Raw genomic sequence first — 18,993 nt, 5'->3', positions numbered from 1 at the left:
CCCCAACATCACACTTTTGATATGCGATTGTACGCCATAATCTTTGTTTATATGTTTTTCATAACCAGCAAATGTATATTATATGTCATGAATGAGTTGATACAATTGTGTTTTTATTATGTTTGATTTTTGGTTGCATGTGACCTTTAAGAGAACATTTAGAGCAATTGGAATGGAAATTAGTAATCAGTACTCGTGTTTCATTTGGTATGTATGCAATCCACAACATTGGCTACCTTGTGTCAATAGGTCAGTAAACAATAAACAAACTTTTCATATAAATACGTCTGTAAGTGATTTGAACACTCACTGCTGTGGTGCATATCTGCTACATTTTCAATTTATTCTATCGCATCATGCATATTTTCGTACATACGTGGATACGGCCCTTATCTGGAGCCCTGTATAAGAACCAAAACCAAAGACTGATATGGTATATCGAATCTACACTTTATACAACTGCTCAAGTCAGCCAACATTATGAACCGCACCCAGCTCGTATCACGGTTTACAGTTTCGAGGGTGATTTGTTGAGAATAACGTCAGTCAGTTTGTTCATGATATCATCATCCAGTCCATAGCAATGACACTGGCTATTGTTCACAGGTATTTGTTGTGATTGTAAACGGAACTGCAGACCACTACAAGACCTTGAATGGGGATCCCTAACGTCGGTCAATCGCCACACAGAGGACAATGTCAAGACTGGATGTCATGTGCTTTGCTCCACCAGATGCACAAGAAATATGGCTCATGCTGGCAATATTACAGGACCATGGATATGGGGAAGATCGGAGACATTCTCCTTTGGTTCTTTTATAAAGCAAATCCCATGCTAAACAGTGTTTCCCCATTAAACATGTAAAGGATCTCATGTTGATAGATTTGTGGTGTATTTCCATTGGATACGCTTTGTCTTGAAAATATCAGTTGTATAACCAGTGATAACCTATAACCGAACAGCATGTTTCTGCACGGCGGAGTGAGGTCTGGTGGTCATACTATGGGGCTGTTTGTTGAGGTGGTAAAGTCTGGTTGTCTGTTGATGGGTAAGTTGTTGTCTGATGGGATGGGTAAGTTGTTGTCCGATGGGATGGGTAAGTTGTTGGTTAACTGTTGGGATGGGTAAGTTGTTGTCTGGCTGTCTGATGGGATGGGTAAGTTGTTGTCTGATGGGATGGGTAAGTTGTTGTCTGATGGGATGGGTAAGTTGTTGGTTGTCTGTTGGGACGGGTGTTTTCGTTGTCTGATGGGATGGGTAAGTTGTTGTCTGACGGGATGGGTAAAGCGTCTGTTGCGATGGGTAAGTTGTTATCTGGTTGTCTGTTGGGATGGGTAAGTTGTTGTCTGGTTGTCTGATGGGATGGGTAAGTTGTTGTCTGATGGATGGGTAAAGTTGTTGTCTGATGGATGGGTAAGTTGTTGTCTGATGGATAAGTTGTTATCTCGATGGATCGGTAAGTTGTTGTCTGGATGGGATGGGTACGGTTGTTGTTGTTGGATGGGTAACTTGTTGTCTGATGGGATGTGGTAAGTTGTTGTCTGATGGATGGGTGTTGTTGTCTCTTTGGGATGGGTAAGTTGTTGTCTGGCTGTCTGTTGGGATGGGTAAGTTGTTGTCTGGTTGTCTGTTGGGATGGGTAAGTTGTCTGATGGGATGGGTAAGTTGTTGTCTGATGGATGGGTAAGTTGTTGCCTGGGATGGGTAAGTTGTTGTTCTGGTTGTTGGGATGGGTGATGGGTCTGTTGTCTGTTGGGTCTGGTTGTCTGTTGTCTGATGGGATGGGTCTGTTGTTGTCTGTTGGGATGGGTAAGTTGTTGTCTGTTGGGATGGGTATTATGTTGTCTTGTTGTCTGTTGGGATGGGTAAGTTGTTGTCTGGTTGTCTGTTGGGATGGGTAAGTTGTTGCTGTTGGGATGGGATAAAGTTGTTGTCTGTTGGGATGGGTAAGTTGTTGGTCTGTTTTGGTCTGTTGGGATGGGTAAGTTGTTGTCTGGGTTGTCTGTTGGGATGGGTAAGTTGTTGTCTGGTTGTCTGTTGGGATGGGTAAGTTGTTGTCTGGTTGTCTGTTGGGATGGGTAAGTTGTCTGTTTTGTCTGTTGGGATGGGTAAGTTGTTGTCTGGTTGTCTGTTGGGATGGGTAAGCTGTTGTCTGTTGGGATGGGTAAAGTTGTTGTCCGGTTGTCCGTTGGGATGGGTGTTGTTGTCTGTTGGGATGGGCAAGTTGTTGTCTGGCTGTCTGTTGGGATGGGTAAGTTGTTGTCTGGCTGTCTGTTGGGATGGGTAAGCTGTTGTCCGTTGGGATGGGTAAGTTGTTGTCTGCTGTCTGTTGGGATGGGTGTGTTGTTGTCTGCTTGTCTGTTGGGATGGGTGCTGTTGTCTTCGTTGGATGGGTAAGTTGTTGTCTGTTTTAGTCTGTTGGGATGGGTGTTGTTGTCTGGTCTGCTGGGATGGGTAAGTTTTCTGGCTGTCTGTTGGGATGGGTAAGCTGTTGTCTGTTGGGATGGGTAAGTTGTCTGTTTTGTCTGTTGGGATGGTGTTGGTGTCTGGCTGTCTGTTGGGATGGGTAAGTTGTTGTCTGTTGGATGGGTAAGTTGTTGTCTGCCTTTGTCTGCTGGGATGGGTGTTGTTGTCTGGCTGTCTGTTGGGATGGATAAGTTGTTGTCTGTTTTGTCAGTTGGGATGGGTAAGAGTTGTTGTCTGTCTGTTGGGATGGATAAGTTGTTGTCTGTTTTGTCTGTTGGGATGGGTAAGTTGTTGTCTGGTTGTCTGGTGGGATAGGTAAATTGTTGTATGGTTGTGTGGCCCGTTGGTAGTCCAGTGGCGCTGCTGAGTTGTGTTGTCTAAATGGGTTATCTGGGTGGGTTGTCTCTAAGTGGGTTTGCTATATGGGGCGAGTAGATTGGTGGAGTACCCTTGTATGTTTGATGGATGGTACAAAGATAGCGGAGACTAGTGCATGAGGACCCTACTTCACCAACAGCTGTGTTCAGTCCAGCTGGATTACAAGCCTGCCAACTACAGCCTCCCCTTGTTCAGATCCACCATGTCGCCAGCCGCAGGAACTCCTCCCATGCCGACTTTGTCACAGTCAAACTGATGAATGTCCTCAAAACCAAGGATCCGGTATTCGATAGTGTCGAAGGTGCACTCGATCCTCATGGACCTCAAGAAAGCGCTTAACTCCAAAGATACACTATGGACATCCTATAGAGGTGGGTGAACTGTCTCCTCAAGCAACCTAGGATATCGTGATGTTAAGTGTTGTACTGTCAGTTAGCATTGGAAGCCTGCTTCTACCTTAACATGTGATGAAATGGACTTGAGTGTTACTTTGGTCTAATTTTGTGGTCTTCCAACACAAACTCAACAGGCATAATGGTTTATCATCAATGCTGATGTTGTCATTGTAGATGGTGTGTGTGGTGCCGTGGGAAGCCAGCTTCTGCTTACAGTGGTGACTGCAGCCTCACCCAGGATTCTCTCTATCATTCCTGTGACTGGATCATGATTGATCCCAGCAGCTTTTGGAGTATCAGCATGAAGGAAGCTGGTGTAAAGCTCGAGCAACTGTGCCCCTTCACCATGATCTGTCTAGGTGAGTGCAGGTGCTTGTTGTGGAGGGATGTCTGTGTTAAGTGTCATGATCAGTCTAGGTGAGTGCAGGTGCTTGTTGTGGAGGGAGAGGTGTGTTGAGTGTCACTGTGCCCTTCACCATGATCAGTCTAGAGTGAGTGCAGGTGCTTGTTGTGGAGGGAGGTCTGTGTTGAGTGTCACTGTGCCCTTCACCATGATCAGTCTAGGTGAGTGCAGGTGCTTGCTGTGGAGGGAGGTCTGTGTTTAAGAGTCACTGTGCCCTTCACTATGCGATCAGTCTAGGTGAGAGTGCAGGTGCTTGTTGTGGGAGGGGTGTCTGTGCTGAGTGTCACTGTGCCCCTTCACCATGATCAGTCTAGGTGAGTGCATGTTGTGCAGTGTTCCTATGGCGCGAATCAGTCTAGGTGAGTGCAGGTGCTTGTTAGCTGGTGTGCCTTTGCCTGCCATCAAAAGTATCATTGATTTTCCCTACTTTACCAGGTGTGGATGAATATGCATCAGTCGGTATCAATGTGAGGACCGCATCATCATGGGAATCCCTCTGGCACGCTGGCTACAAGTACAGCTGTAAGGACTTCAAGTTTGTAAGTGGATGAGCAACTGTTGCAATACTTACCTCTGTATGTCCAGTTGTCTTACTGGCTAGATGATTACATGACTAGAAGAGCAACTGTTGCAATATTTCACCTCTGTATGTCCAGCTGTCTTACTGGCTAGATGATTACATGACTAGAAGAGCAACTGTTGCAATACTTTACCTCTGTATGTCCAGCTGTCTGACTGGCTAGATGATTACATGACTAGAAGAGCAACTGTTGCAATACTTTCACCTCTGTATGTCCAGTTGTCTTACTGGCTAGATGATTACATGACTAGAAGAGCAACTGTTGCAATACTTACCTCTTGTATGTCCAGCTGTCTGACTGGCTAGATGATTACATGACTAGAAGAGCAACTGTTGCAATACTTTACTCTCTGTATGTCCAGCTGTCTTACTGGCTTAGATGATTACATGACTAGAAGGTAACATGACTTAATGATGACAAGGCATGACTTGTTGCTGGCATGGCATGACTAAATGACATGACCAGATGATTGCATGACTTGTTACTGGCATGACTAAATGACATCACCAGATGATGACATGACTTGTTGCTGGCGTGACTAATGACGACATGACCAAATGATGACATGACTTGTTGCTGACATGACTAAATGACATGATCTGATGATGACATGACTTGTTGCTGGCATTACTAAATCCACATGACCAGATAATGACATGACTTGTTGCTGGCATGACTAAATGACATCACCAGATGATGACATGACTTGTAGCTGGCATGACTAAATCCACATGACTAGATGATGACATGACTTGTTGCTGGCATGACTAAATGACATGACCAGATGATGACATGACTTGTAGCTGGCATGACTAAATCACATGACTAGATGATGACATGACTTTTAAGCTGGCATTACTAAATCACATGACCAGATGATGACATGACTTGTAGCTGGCATGACTAAATCCTATGACAAGACATTACTTGTAGCTGGTATGACTAAATGATGACATGAATAGTGATTACTTATATGATAATGGCCTGACTAGATTATGGCCTAACTAGATGATTCTAAAACTTTGACTGTGTTTAGTGTTGTTAGCTCAAACTAAAAGCTGATTGATTTGTTGCTAGGATATGGAACTAAGTACCTGCACTCTGAAGGAAGTTACCGGGTGAGGGACAAACCAAACCACACCCCGTGATGTTGCTGGGTCCAGGGAAATGATATCTGTTGGAGAACTACTTGACAATCATCAAGATGAGCTCACCAAGAAATACTGGAACAAAGCCTACAAGGCCTCCATGTTTGACCATTGTGTAAGTTGCATGATTATGTGTAGGCTGTTCCTGTGTTGATAGTTGCTAGATGGGGTTGTGTGGTTGTGTTGATATTTGCTAGATGGGGTTGTGTGGTTGTGTTGAAAGTTGCTAGATGGGGTTGTAACTTGTATGGTTGTGTTGATATTTGCTATATGGGGTTGTATGGTTGTGTTGATATTTGCTATATGGGGTTGTATGGTTGTGTTGATAGTTGCTAGATGGGGTTGTATGGTTGTGTTGATATTTGCTAGATGGGGTTGTATGGTTGTGTTGATATTTGCTATATGGGGTTGTATGGTTGTGTTGATATTTGCTAGATGGGGTTGTGTGTGTTTGTGTTGATATTTGCTAGATAGGGTGGTATGGTTGTGTTGATATTTGCTAGTTGGGGTTGTATGGTTGTGTTGATATTTGCTATATGGGGATTGTATGGTTGTGTTGATATTTGCTAGATGGGGTTGTATGGTTGTGTTGATATTTGCTAGATGGGGTTGTATGTTTGTGTTGATATTTGCTAGATGGGGTTGTATGGTTGTGTTGATATTTGCTAGATGGGGTTGTATGGTTGTGTTGATATTTGCTAGATGGGGTTGTATGGTTGTGTTGATAGTTGCTAGATGGGGTTGTATGGTTGTGTTGATATTTGCCATATGGGGTTGTATGGTCGTAGTTGATATTTGCTATATGGGGTTGTATGGTTGTGTTGATAGTTGCTAGATGGGGTTGTATGGTTGTGTTGATATTTGCTAGATGGGGTTGTATGGTTGTGTTGATAGTTGCTATATGGGGTTGTATGGTTGTGTTGATATTTGCTAGATGGGGTTGTGTGTTTGTGCTTGATATTTGCTAAGATAGGGTTGGTATGGTTGTGTTGATATTTGCTAGTTGGGGTTGTATGGTTGTGTTGATATTTGGCTATATAGGGTTGTATGGTTGTGTTGATATTTGCTAGATGGGGTTGTGTGTTTGTGTTGATATTTGCTAGATGGGGTTGTATGTTTGTGTTGATATTTGCTAGATGGGGTTGTATGGTTGTGTTGATATTTGCTAGATGGGGTTGTATGGTTGTGTTGATATTTGCTAGATGGGGTTGTATGGTTTGTGTTGATAGTTGCTAGATGGGGTTGTATGGTTGTGTTGATATTTGCTATATAGGGTTGTATGAATTCGCGGTTGATATTTGCTAGATGGGGTTGTATGGTTGTGTTGATAGTTGCTAGATGGGGTTGTATGGTTGTGTTGATAGTTGCTAGATGGGGTTGTATGGATTGTGTTGATATTTGCTAGATGAGGTTGTATGGTTGTGTTGATATTTTCTAGATGGGGTTGTATGATTGTGTTGATAGTTGCTAGATGGGGTTGTATGGTTGTGCTGATAGTTGCTAGATGTGGTGGTATGGTTGTGTTGATGTTTGCTAGATGGGGTTTTGTATTTTTGTTGATAGTTCCTAGATAGGAGATGTATCATGTTTCCAGAATGTGTTTTGTATGAGTGAGTGAGTGAGTTAAGTTTTACGCCACATTCGGTAATAATATTCCAGCTATATGGCGCAGTCTGTAAATAATCGAGTGAGGACAGATAATCCAGTGATCAACAACATGAGCATCGATCTGGCGTAATTGGGAACCTGTGACATGTGCCAACCAAGTCAGCGAGCCTGACCACCCGATCCCATTAGTTAGCCTCTTACAACAAGCATGGGTTACTGAAGGCCAATATTCTAACCTGGATCTTCACTGGTTGTTTTGTATGAAGTGATATATCATGTCTGTTACACTTGTATAGATACACCTGTAGACTTACACCTGAAGTCTTATGCCTGTATAGATACACCTGTAGTCTTACATCTGTATAGATACACCTGTAGACTTACACCTGTATAGATACACCTGTAGACTTACACCTGTATACAAAACACCTGTATAGATACACCTGTAGACTTACATCTGTATAGATACACCTGTAGTCTTATTCCTGTATAGATACACCTGTAGACTTACACCTGTATAGATACACCTGTAGACTTACACCTGTATACAAAACACCTGTATAGATACACCTGTAGACTTACATCTGTATAGATACACCTGTAGTCTTATTCCTGTATAGATATGCCTGTAGACTTACACCTGGATAGATACACCTGTAGTCTTATGCTTGTATAGATACACCTGTATCATGTTTCCAGAATGTGTTTTGTATGAGTGAGTGAGTGAGTTAAGTTTCACGCCACATTTGGTAATATTCCAGCTATATGGCGCAAGGTCTGTAAATAATCGAAAGAGGGACAGATAATCCAGTGATCAACAACATGAGCATCGATCTGCAATTGGGAACCTGTGACATGTGCCAACCAAGTCAGCGAGCCTGACCACCGATCCCGTTAGTCAAGTACCTCTTACAACAAGCATGGGTTACTGAAGGCCAATATTCTAACCTGGATCTTCACTGGTTGTTTTGTATGAAGTGATATATCATGTCTGTTACTGCGGTTCTGTTCCAGATTTCCAACCTTTCCCAGTGTCACCAGATCTGGTTTGAGGATCGCCCACAGTCTGAGGCTCAAGTACCAGTATGTCCATGATTTTGGCCTCAAAGGTAAAACAAACAATTCAAATGCAGATACACCTGTAGACTTACACCTGTATAGATACACCTGTAGACTTACACCTGTATAGATACTCCTGTTGACTCACACTTGTATAGATACACCTGTAGACTTACACCTGTAGTCTTATGCCTGTATAGATACACCAGTAGACTTACACTTGTATAGATACACCTGTAGACTTACACCTGAAGTCTTATGCCTGTATAGATACACCTGTAGACTTTACGCCTGTATAGATACACCTGTAGTCTTACATCTGTATAGATACACCTGTAGACTGTACACCTGTATAGATACACCTGTAGACTTTACACCTGTATAGATACACCTGTAGTCTTACACCTGTATAGATACACCTGTAGTCTTAGACATCTGTATAGATACACCTGTAGTCTTACACCTGTATAGATACACCTGTAGTCTTAGGACCTGTATAGATACACCTGTAGACTTACATTACCTGTATACTGTATTCGTAAGCACACCTGTAGTCTTACACCTGTATAGATACACCTGTTTACAGTCTTACACCTGTATACTTACACCTGTAGACTTACATCTGTATAGATACACCTGTAGTCTTACACCTGTATAGATACACCTGTAGTCTTACACCTGTATAGACATGCCTGTAGTCTTATTGACCTGTATAGATACACCTGTAGTCTTACATCTGTATAGATACACCTGTAGTCTTATACCTGTATATAGATACACCTATAGATTACACCTGTAGATACACCTGTAGTCTTACACCTGTATAGATTCACCTGTAGTCTTCTTATGCACCTGTATAGATACATTACCTGTAGTCTTATGCTTGTATAGATACACCTGTAGACTTACACCTGTATAGATACACCTGTAGTCTTACACACTGGATAGATACACCTGTAGTCTTATGCCCGTATAGATACACCTGTAGACTTACACCTGTATAGATACACCTGTAGTCTTACACCTGTATAGATACACCTGTAGTCTTATAATTGTATAGATACACCTGTAGACTTACACCTGTATAGATACACCTGTAGTCTTACACCTGTATAGACTTCATGTAGTCTTACACTTGTATAGATACACCTGTAGTCTTATGCCTGTATAGATACACCCTGTAGACTTACATCTGTATAGATACACCTGTAGTCTTACACCTGTATAGATACACCTGTAGTCTTATGCTGTAGTAGTATAGATACACCTGTAGACTTACACCTGTATAGATACACCTGTAGTATACTCTTAGTAATACCTGTATAGATACACCTGTAGACTTACACCTGTAGTGTTATACCTGTATAGATACACCTGTAGACTTACACCTGTAGTGTTATACCTGTATAGATGCACCTGTAGACTTATGCCTGTATAGATATGCCTGTAGACTGTATAGATACACCTGTAGACTTACACTGTATAGATACACCTGTGGTCTTATGCCTGTATAGATACACCTGTAGACTTACATCTGTATAGATACACCTGTAGTCTTATGCCTGTATAGATATGCCTGTAGACTTACACCTGGATAGATACACCTGTAGTCTTATGCCTGTATAGATATGCCTGTAGTCTTATGCCTGTATAGATATGCCTGTAGACTTACACCTGTAGTCTTTACACCTGGATAGATACACCAGTAGACTTACACCTGTAGTCTTATACCTGTATAGATACACCTGTAGACTTACACCTTACACCTGTATAGATGCCCCTGTAGTCTTTACACTGTATAGATACCTGTAGTCTTATGCCTGTATAGATACACCTGTAGACTACACCTGTAGATATACCTGTTACACCTGTAGATACACCTCAGTAGACTTACAATTCTGTAGTGCACCTGTAAACTTACACCTGTAGTGTTATACCTGTATAGATACACCTGTAGACTTACACTGTAGTGTTATACCTGTATAGATGCACCTGTAGACTTATGCCTGTATAGATATGCCTGTAGACTTACACCTGGATAGATACACCTGTGGTCTTATGCCTGTATAGATATGCCTGTAGACTTACATCTGTATAGATGCACCCTAGACTTATGCCTGCATAGATATGCCTGTAGACTTACACCTGGATAGATACACCTGTAGACTTGCATACACGCACGACGCGCGCATTACACACACACACACACAAAGTCTTTAGATTTGATTTAAAACAGCTAAATCTGGTTGTGTTCTGAGGTGAGATAGAAGATTGTTCCAGAGATGAGGGCCAGTCGTCTCGAGTGACCTGTCACCATATGTTTTGTCCTAGTCACAGGAATTGTCAAAAGACACTGGCCATTTGATTGGAGGGATGTACAGGAGTATAACGATGGAACAGATCACAGAGGAACTGAGGAGCTAGACCATGTATACTTTTTGAAAAACAAGGAGTAGAGTTTTTATTTTTATGCGGTAGTGGACGGGAAGCCAATGAAGTGAGTGAAGAACGGAGTAATGTGGTCTGATTTCTGTGACTGAGAGACCACTCTGGCTGCAGTATTCTGCACCTTCTGAAGCTTGTGTATGAGATAATTTGGGAGTCCCACAAGAAGAGCATCACGGTGGTCAAGACGAGATGTTACATATGCCTTAATAAGAGAGATGCTGTAGTCTTGGCGTCCAGGTATCGTCGAATCATGCCGATGTTGGGAATGTGGTAATATCGCCCTTCTACAGATGTTATTGATGTGTGACTCCATGGACAGTGAGGAATCAAAAATAACTCCCAAGTTTGGCACCTCATGGTTTGGCTGAATCTCACACTGACCGATGCTGAATTTAGGAAGCTTGAGATATTTGGTTGGAGGCGCTTAGGGTGGAAAACTATGAGTTCAGTTTTATCATCATTCAGTTTGAGGTAGTGTGACGACATCAAGATTTTGATGCAGCTGACACGCGTCTTCAATGGTGAGAAATGAAGACACAGCTGATGAGGAAAGTAAGGGTTTGACTGATATGTAAATTTGAGTGTCATCAGCATATAAATGCAGTCCAAGGATCTGACGATATATCACCTAGAGGAGAAGTATAAATAGTGAAAAGTAGAGGTCCAAGAACCGATCCCTGGGGCAACGCCGCACAAGCAAGATCCTTAGCACTGGAGATGTGACCATCAGTGATCACCGATTGATGTCTGTCTGCTATGTAGGACTCAAACCACTGAAGAGCAGTTCCTCTAATACCCATCCTGGTCTCAAGTGTATGCATCAGAATAGTATGGTCGGATAGTATCGAAGGCACTACTCAAATCAAGTAGAACCAATACTGCAGCACCATCTTTGTCTCGGGCTCTCAGTATGTCACTGTGCACTTTAACTAGTGCGGTTTCCATGAGTGGAAATTCCGGTATGCTGATTGCATGACTTGAAACACCCATTTAAGGTCATCTGTTCCTTTGAGTCTTGTTGTGACCACCGCGGCTCAATCAATTTTGAGGTGAAAGGTAAATTTGTGACTGGACGATAATTTTTAAGAGTTCTTCATCTAAATTTTTTCTTCTTCAGGAGTGGAGTTACAACTCCATTTTTCAATGTTTCCGGCATCATACCTTCCTGAAAAGATTTATTGACAACAGAGGTCAATATAGGGGCAAAAAGGTATCCAGAGAGTTCTTAGAGCCATGTAGGAATAGGGTCAAGAATACATGACTTTGTCGGTGACTTAGAAACAAGTTTCACAATCTCTGCTTCTGTTGCTGGTCTGAAATGGGATAGGCATGGAAATGCAGCTGCTGGTTAAGGGCTCACTGTGTGGAAGGTCATCATGTGATAGTGAGTCTCTGATTGTGGAAATCTTCTGAGAAAAAGAAGTCTGACAACTTGTCAACTAATTGATCAACGGGATGTATGAGAAGGAAGAGACAGGGAATTATCCTTAAAGAACAAATAAACTTTTGTTTTGTACTCTTTTAATTATTACATATGAAAGATGTGTGGTTAGTCTTATCACGGAACACAAATTCATTTCTTAAAAACTTGTGGTTAATTAATACCGAGGCGATTAAAAGTTGCCAAAAAGTAAGCCTGCTTCCTCTCGCCCTAGCGAAACCACAGACAGGTTCTACGATATCTCTGTAGTAGAAACACTACAGTGGCGTCATATGATGAGGCGATTTTCCAGTTAGTTGTATAACACAGTGTGTATACTATTTTCGTCATTTGATGATTTCGACATCCGCGAAGACATGCCCGAATCGTTGAGTTATGCGTCAATTGCTCTCTAGTGGTTGAGGCTGATGCGTGTCACCATGCACAATTTCCACAGGACCCGCGGATTCGTGCTAAATGGGTTATGTTTGTGAGTGCAAAGCGGCGTTGTAAGGAAGCCTGAAAGCGATATCTTACTTGTATTCAGATGCAACGCGGTTAAAAGAATCAAAACTTCTTACTAGTTGTAGTAACATATGTATATGATTGGTGACCATAAAGATTTTCCATGACACAGCGTGTAACATAGCGATTTCTTCCTCGAGGCGAGGGTTGTGATCGAAGTAACAATAATACTGTATTATATTGACACCCACCTAAGCTTCCCGCGAGGAGAAATTGTTGTGTTATAAGCTATGTCATACAAAATCTATTGGCTATCAATCAAATACATATTACAGCATACAGTAGAAAGTAGTTTTGATTTTATTTCAGTGAAAACAAACCTAAATAGCATTTATCCTCAGACTGGCGGATGAAAATCCTCGTAAAGAGAGGCGGGCTAAAGTCTGTTAGAATTAATGAGATTATGGTTTGTTTTCATCAAATTAGAAAATCAAAACTACTTTCTGCACAAATAGTTAAATATGTATTTGAATCATGACAAAAACTTTGCGCCGAGGCACAACTTACTCTTATAACAATTTCTTCCGCAGGCAGAAGAATGGGGTCAGTGACAATACTACTTGCTGATAAATTTCTTGCTACATTCAAGTGGTTAATGTCCACTCACCAGTGATATGTAGATACTAGTCAATGTAATCGTCTTTGCTGTTTGATGTTTTAATCCTAATTAGTTTAAAATCATTACTTTGCATGCATTTTGAAACTAAATAAAAAGCATCACGATCTGCTGATACTTATAGTGAATTTATAACTGGACTGCTTAATGTCTAGACATTTTATAGTTTGCCAATGTGAATCATAATTAGCACTTTACAACGCTAGTGTATGTTGTCTGTCTCATTACACTTCACAGTGAAAACAATGTGATTCTGTTGAATGCCTACGAAACAAATGAAAAACAACAAAATGCAAATATTAAAATTAAAACAGATTAAAGTGATAGGAACAATGTCAGGCTTGTTAGGGAATGTATCCTCAATATCCACAAAAGCAGTGAGATGACATTCATCTGCATCTGTTCAAATGATGTGTCATTTAACAGTCTAATATCTCAGAAAAAGTGATATATCGTTTCAGGTATTTCACATTGGTGTATAGTCGATGGTCACCCAATTGCAAGATAGCACACCTGGCAACTAATTGCTTGATATCCATGCATTCTTTAAAAAAAGTAATTTAGTTGTAATAATGAGCATTCATCTGCAGCTGTTCAAGTGATGTGTCATTTAACAGTCTAATATCACCGAAAAATGATATATCGTTTCAGGTATTTCACATTGGTGTATAGTCTCAATGGTCATCCAATTGCAAGATGGCGCTTTTGGCATCTAATTGCTTGATGTCCATAATTCTTTAAAAAAGTAATTTAGTTAGCCAATAATGAGCATTCAATCAATGTATTGGCAGTTAATCCTTTGAAAGAAGGGAGGGTTGTTTTCATGAACTTTGAACCGACAGAGTGTATTCAGTATAGATTAGTAAATCTACATACATAAACACTACCTTTGACAAATCCGCTGTGTAAGATAAAGTAATTAATCAATCAGCGTGTTATCAGTTAATCCTTTGATCCTGATGTTTATAATGTTGAGTATTTACTCGGACACAAGAAATGCCAAATGGGAACCTTTGTGGGTAATCTAAAATTTCTAATTGTTACCACTAATTATACCTGTTATAAATTCATTAACTGATATTATCAAGTGAATGATGACAAAATAACATGTGTAGGTATATACCACCTAACACGGATTTGAACAAGGGAAGTATTAATTGCTACTAAATGCATGCAATTGTAATTGCAATAATATGTAACTTATGGGCTGACACTGTTTTGAGAATCTGCATTGGAACTTCATTGTTGCATAAAATACATATAAGCATTTGCTGTGTGCTAAAATAGCTGTATGTACCTATTTACCTAAGTAAATTTTCAGATTCTTCTAGCAATGGCTAAGTAGGGTTGTTTAGAGTTCACGGTTTCAATGTCAGAGTTTTAATATCATCGTAATAGGCTTCATATTTTACATGACATGATTAAAATGCTCGAGGGTAAACAAAACCCACAGAAATTGGATCAATTTTGGATCAGTCATTATACCATCTAGGCATTAGAAATCCTGAAAAAGCCCACACTGTTTTTGATGCTTTAATACAATCAGACAAGAACTACCGGAGGATATTTTCAAGTAAGTTGCATCTGATGGGCATCCACCCTTCTTAATGTCGCACTGTTTAGGTTGATGAAGTTAATCGTAACCGCTATCACTAGCGTCTGGATTCAGAACAAATAAGGACTAAGCGACACCAAGCCATTTTGACAGAATCGTCTATGAAAACAAGTTGTAACTTCCGGCGAGCTTCGGCAAGGGCGGAGACAAAATTAAATGACAGTAGATTGTGAGAACATATAGCTTTCATTTTCACATCAGTTAATCACAATTTCAGGTTTATACAAACCTGTAAACAAGATAATTTACCCCCTGAAATGTACATGAATTCTGCATACGGCCCTCATATCTATTCCTCCTGTTAATCGTCACAGAGATCGCGCTCTGATTGGTTGAAATTTTTAGTTTAACAGTTGGTGAGAATTCTGCACTGTTGTCAAAAGGTCGATTTAAATTAATTTAAAGATCCGAAATGAGTAGTGTTTATGATGGGGTTTCATTTATGGCTTGATGCCAATTAGTGATTTATGTATTTGTACCTCCCTACAGTATATGTGATCTTAAAACAGAAGCCTGTTAGCTATCCTGAACCGTCCTTCTGTCCATCCATCCTGCAGTGCAGCTTTGTAATAGCTTGACTTGGACTGTCTCCATAAGAGAGTCAACATGATGTCTCTGGTTGTCATGCATCTGCTTATGAATGGCTAACTTGGGTATTGTCTAAACTGTTTCGAGTTTACGCCTCAGGCGTTTAGCCGATCAAATTTAGTCATTATACCAGGGTGATTCTGGATGAAGAGTTACAGTACAGGACTTCAATGGAGCATGATGGTCAACAAGTTTCCTGGGCTGAGTGTCATACAGAGTAACATATTCACTGGCGGAGGAATCTGAAGGAGAGAAATGGCTGAAGCTGCTACTCTTGAAGAAATGTCCTTCCCTTGCGAAATGGGGATTTTTCTTTCTGGTTGTCATATGTTGACTTACACCTGTGTAAAGATACACCTCTTGAAGATCAATGTCCTTCCACTTGCGAAATGAGATTTTCTTTCTGGTCTGTCTTTCAACCTGTAGAGGATGTTGACTTACACCTGTGTAAAGATACACCTGAAGAATTCAGCCTGTAGTCTGTCTGTTCAGATACACCTGTAGTCTTCAGTCTGTTCACACCTGTAGTCTTCAGTCTGTTGAGATACACCTGTAGTCTTCAGTCTGTTGAGATACACCTGTAGTCTTCAGTCTGTTGAGATACACCTGTAGTCTTCAGTCTGTTGAGATACACCTGTAGTCTTCAGTCTGTTGAGATACACCTGTAGTCTTCAGTCTGTTGAGATACACCTGTAGTCTTCAGTCTGTTGAGATACACCTGTAGTCTTCAGTCTGTTAGAGATAACAAAGTTTGTTCACACACTGTAGTCTTCAGTCTGTTGAGGATACACCTGTAGTCTTCAGTCTGTTGAGATACAGTCTTCAGTCTGTTCAGACACACCTGTAGTCTTCAGTTTGATAGAGATACACACCTGTAGTCTTCAGTCTGTTGAGATACACCTGTAGTCTTCAGTCTGTTGAGATACACCTGTAGTCTTCAGTCTGTTCAGATACACCTGTTAGTCTTCCTTTGTGAGTCACCTGTAGTCTTCAGTCTGTTGAAGATACACCTGTAGTCTTCAGTCTGTTGAGATTGCACCTGTAGTCTTCAGTCTGTTCAGATACACCTGTAGTCTTCAGTTTGTTCAGATACACCTGTAGTCTTCAGTCTGTTGAGATACACCTGTAGTCTTCAGTCTGTTGAGTCACCTGTGAGTCTTCAGTCCTGTTGAGATACACCTGTAGTCTTCAGTCTGTTGAGATACACCTGTAGTCTTCAAGTCTGTTCAAGATACACCTGTAGTCTTCAGTCTGTTGAGATACACCTGTAGTCTTCAGTCTGTTGAGATACACCTGTAGTCTTCAGTCTGTTCAGATACACCTGTAGTCTTCAGTCTGTTGAGATACACCTGTAGTCTTCAGTCTGTTGAGATACACCTGTAGTCTTCAGTCTGTTGAGATACACCTGTAGTAGTCTTCCAGTCTGTTGAGATACACCTGTAGTCTTCAGTCTGTTGAGATACACCTGTAGTCTTCAGTCTGTTGAGATACACCTGTAGTCTTCAGTCTGTTGAGATACACCTGTAGTCTTCCAGTCTGTTGAGATACACCTGTAGTCTTCAGTCTGTTCAGATACACCTGTAGTCTTCAGTTTGATGAGATACACCTGTAGTCTTCAGTCTGTTGAGATACACCTGTAGTCTTCAGTCTGTTGGGATACACCTGCCCAGTCTTCAGTCTGTTCAGATACACCTGTAGTCTTCAGTCTGTTCAGATGAGATACACCTGTAGTCTTCAGTCTGTTGAGATACACCTGTAGTCTTCAGTCTGTTGAGATACACCTGTAGTCTTCAGTCTGTTCAGATACACCTGTAGTCTTCAGTCTGTTCAGAGATACACCTGTAGTCTTCAGTCTGTTGAGATACACCTGTAGTCTTCAGTCTGTTCAGATACACCTGTAGTCTTCAGTCTGTTGAGATACACCTGTAGTCTTCAGTCTGTTGAGATACACCTGTAGTCTTCAGTCTGTTGAGATACACCTGTAGTCTTCAGTCTGTTGAAGAGATACACCTGTAGTCTTCAGTCATGTTCAGATACACCTGTAGTCTTCCAGTCTGTTCTGCATAGTCTTTAGTCTGTTGAGATACACCTGTGATCTTCAGTCTGTTAGAGATACCTGTAGTCTTCAGTCCTGTTCAAGATACACCATGATCTTCAGTCTGTTGAGATACACCTGTAGTCTTCAGTCTGTTTGGAATACACCTGTAGTCTTCCAGTCTGTTCCATGTCATGTCCTTCTGCTGCTTACATACACACCTGCAGTGGTCAACCAACTCTTTCAGGTATTGCCATTTACTTTGCTGAGGATCTGTCAAAGTCCCATACCCGACCAGCGTGGGATTTCACAGGGGGCATAATGTATGGAACACTAAGATTATACATGGAATCAGCACTGAACAACAGTGCAACAACTTATCCCCAGTAAAGTATCATCCTGTTAAAGTGAACCTTTATCCTGCCACCACCTGCTTGTAAGTGTACCTTTATCATCACACCATAGTGCTATAGGAGGAGTGTACCTTTATCCATAACTTCATGCTGGTAAAGTGTGTACCTTTATCATAACACCTGTGCTGGTAAGTGTACCTTTATCCTTAACACCATGCTGGTAAATGTACCTTTTATCCTTAACACCATGCTCCACAGTTTCCAATGCTAATAACCTCCCCAGTGAAGCATCATACTAGTAAGTGTACCCTTTATCCTGCCCACCATGCAAGTAAGTGTACCTTATCATCACCTATGATGGTAAGTGTACTATCACTATTTCATACTGATGTATACCTTATCATAACACCATACTACTTCGTGTACCTTTATCATAACCTACATACTAGTAGAACACCTTCTCCTACTTACCATACTGCTAAAGTGTACCTTTATCATCACCATGTAGTAAGTGTACCTTTATCTATTTTATCATGCTGGTAAGTGTACCTTTATCATAACACCTACCATGCTGCTAAGTGTACCTTTATCATAACTTACCATATAGTAAGTGTACCTTGTATCATAACACCATGCTAGTAAGTGCCTTTATCATAACCTACCATGTTGCTAAGGGTACAGCCTTTATCATCACACCATGCTACAGTAAGTGTACCTTTATCATAACACCATGCTGGTAAATTATTACCTTTATCATAACACCATGCTGCTAAGTGTACCTTTATCATCACACCTATGCTGGTAAGTGTACCTTTATCATATAACACCATGCTAGTAAGTGTACCTTTATCATAACACCATGCTGCTAAGGGTACCTTTATCATCACACCATGCTGGTAAGTGTACCTTTATCATAGCACCATGCTGGTAAGTGTACCTTTATCATAACACCATGCTGCTAAGTGTGTACCTTTATCATCACACTATGCTGCTAAGTGTACCTTCTATCATAACACCATGCTGGTAAGTGTACCTTTATCATAACACCATGCTGCTAAGTGTACTTTTATCATAACACTGGTAAGTGTGTGTAGCATCATAACAGTAAATGTGTGTATCTGCAAAATACAAATCACTTTTAAGTGTATCTTCAGTTTAACACCACGCTGGTAAGTGTAACTTCAGTCTAACACCATGTTGCTAAGTGTAAAATTGTTAAACACCACGTAGGTAAGAGTGTAAGCTTCAGTTTAACACGTGAGGTAAGTGTAACTTCAGTTTAACACCATGTTGGTAAGTGTAACTTCAGTTTAACAATCGCATGTTGGTAAGTGTAACTCGGTTAAACACCATG

At 40.9% G+C, this 18,993-nt stretch overlaps 1 protein-coding gene and 1 long non-coding RNA gene across 2 annotated transcripts in view; one reads left to right on the top strand and one right to left on the bottom strand.

Moving 5' to 3' along the window:
* LOC124288165 (di-N-acetylchitobiase-like) overlaps window positions 1-18,993 on the bottom strand; it is a 119,868-nt gene that overhangs the window by 57,143 nt on the left and 43,732 nt on the right. The gene's annotated exons all lie outside the window — the stretch shown is intronic.
* LOC124288166 lies at window positions 5,361-17,580 on the top strand. The gene is made up of 3 exons (XR_006901402.1): window positions 5,361-5,487; window positions 7,995-8,089; window positions 17,534-17,580. It is a non-coding gene; the product is annotated as an uncharacterized LOC124288166 (long non-coding RNA).

The sequence above is a fragment of the Haliotis rubra genome, unplaced genomic scaffold (genome assembly GCF_003918875.1).
Source record: "Haliotis rubra isolate DU_JTF1 unplaced genomic scaffold, ASM391887v1 Scf413, whole genome shotgun sequence".
In the NCBI taxonomy this organism is placed as follows: Eukaryota; Metazoa; Mollusca; class Gastropoda; order Lepetellida; family Haliotidae; genus Haliotis; species Haliotis rubra.
Note: the sequence above shows the minus strand (reverse complement) of the source record. Positions and strands in the feature narration are given on the sequence as shown.